Source organism: Protobothrops mucrosquamatus, unplaced genomic scaffold, assembly GCF_001527695.2.
Source record: "Protobothrops mucrosquamatus isolate PMUCROS unplaced genomic scaffold, P.Mucros_1.0 scaffold1979, whole genome shotgun sequence".
Lineage (NCBI taxonomy): Eukaryota > Metazoa > Chordata > Lepidosauria > Squamata > Viperidae > Protobothrops > Protobothrops mucrosquamatus.
Window position 1 is genome coordinate 119,813 of NW_015388095.1, and position 2,761 is coordinate 122,573.

Consider the following 2,761-nt stretch of genomic DNA (forward strand, 5'->3'; position numbering starts at 1 on the left):
TATTATTATTATTATTATTATTATTATTATTATTATTATTATTATATAATATAATTTTAATTGGTTACCAAATGTAGATGGTTTAACCTAGTTTTTTATATGTGTAATTGATAAATTTGTTTCTTTTTCTTTTTTAATCTATACATGGTTTCTTTTGCACATTCCAGGAATGAAAACAATATTATTCAATTAATGTATATATCAGTAAAGAAAGAAAAGCTACATAAAAATGGAAGGAATGAAACCTGGCATGTGAAAATCCCTAAGAATAAAAACAAGTTTAAAAAACATCATTTTTAGAAGCAAGACCAGATATAACCAGATATAATCCCCCTCCCATAATTTTTAAAGACTTTCAAGATGATCTGTTGAAGAATTGCGTGTAGAATATAGTAGATTAGATTGGAGGTTTTTGTTTCTTTTGGTAGTGTTTTTAATCTTTTTAATTGTGTTTTAATTTATAATTTAAATGTGTTATCTGTTCTGATTGGCAGTTGCCATCCCAGTAAGTAACATAAGTAAGCAAATGAATAAATAAGCATGTGTAAAAGAAACCTTATTATAAAGGCATAAACAGCTGCATGAAAGTTTCAGTCCTTTTAAATAATATTCTTGAATATTGAATGACTTGATTTTTGGGGGGATTGTAACTATTGATGATACAGGATTATGAGGCCTATGTAATATTGGCAAGATCCTCAGGCAGTTTATGCCATAGCAATCTCATTTACGTAGTGGCAGACTGGGGGAACAAATCTTTTCAAAATAGCAAATGTGTAGCATAAGCCTACACATGTGTCCTGGATGACTAATTTCTTGTTGACTTATGAGACTTTTAGCCTGCCTCTCCAGATGCTCACAATAGCTCCTAAGAACAACAAAATAAAACACAAAAATACAGGGAAATATAATTAAGATACATACAAGTAATCCTTCTAGGTAAATGTTGGCAGGTTTATTTCCTTAGGTAACATCTTGAGCTTTTATAAATGAAACTACAGTTCAGTCTGGTATTGAAGCAATAGCCTAGCAGTTCTATGAGCAAAGAGGAAGAATATAAATCAAAATCCATAAATAAACTTACTGTAGACTAGCAGAGATGGGGTGGAACTCACCACCATTGTATTCAGGGAAAAAAAACTTCCTCACGCATGCTTTAGAAAAGCAATTTCCACCCCTCTACCAACCTAATAACAAAGTATGACACACATGCATGTGCACACATGCCCCCCCCAAGAGAACGGTACTTGCACACAAACATCCTCCCTTACCCTGAGAATGGGACATTGGGAGTACCTTTTCATGACTATTTCAGACACCTAAATGAATCCTACCTAATGAATGAGGTAGTCAATATCACTCAGGGCTCCATTGCAATGGACCAGGCCCAGCTCCCTTTGCAAGATAAGATAGGATCCTCTACCTATCATTTTATTAATGATAAAATAGCATCAATAAACATTTCTTTCCCTTTATTTAAGTATGACTATCTTTTTGGAATCTCTGGAACTGGGTAGGGAATTTTCTTTTGCAGTGTGATATAGTCTAAATCCTCTCTTCATTTTTCTAAGTACATAACAGAACTTAAGGGAATAATGTAGGCAATTTCTATGCAATTAGCCATTTTTGCCCATTGAGTGATATGCTGTCTAGACTAGAGGATTTCCTTTCCCTAGATAGTTACAGGTTCCTGTTCCTTAGCTTAGGTTCCTAAGGTTATGAACTCACTCTGTCTAGTAAGAGAGCTGACTGCTGCATTGGTTCTCAATGTTTCCTAAAAATACATTGATTCATTGACTGATTGATTTCACACCTTGATAAGATCACCCACTTCAAGCAATATGATTCTAGGCAACATATAATAGAAATAAATATTGAGAAAAAATAACCCTACATAATTAAAATATATCTCTTTAACATTTTGTTTTTGCATGGTAACCACAGTATGGTAAGTATTAATGCTTATAAATATTGCAATTCCATGTATGGAAGCAATCTTTTAAGCACAAAGATGCTAAACATTAGGAATATAGGAAACTGCTCATTTAGTATTATTACAGAAACTGCCAGGACAAAGAATCAGGACCATACATTATGTTTCAATTAAGAAGATTTATTGCTCAAGCCTATACACAAGAATCTAGTCAACTAATGGTCAGTACTAAATTGTCTCTAGATGAGAGTCAACGGAATTGAAGGGGCGCTGGACCTTCAATTGCTTATGGACACATAACAATTCTAGGCTGAGTCCTCTCTTGACATCACTCCCAGGCTCTGGCTCTTCTTCTGTTACAGAAACTTGATGTTGTTACAAAACAATTTTTATATCAGTAATTGTCATGGCAAAGATAGTCCAAAGCTCTTTTGAATTTACAGAATTGCCCCCCTGTGCTATAGCCTTTCTAAAATTGAAATAGTTTGCTGCAGATAGGAGAGGCTGATTTAAATGAGGACTGATTGTGTAGGACATTTCTGACCATTCAATGCAGATTTGTTGACCATATTTTGTTGTCATTTCAGAACTTTAAATTAGATTCTAAATCAAAGAGTCCTATATAGAGTGTGGAAGTTCTTTAGGAAGAAATGTGCGTTACTTTTCCTATATAAAACTTGTTCATGGCCTTTCTTTTAAAGTATTTATCAATAATGGAAAATGTGATTGACAGGACAATTGGTAATGGTGCATCAGGGGTACATTCTGAAGAGCTCAGAATATTTCAGATTTATTTTCCTACAAATAACAGCCATATTGCAACTCATG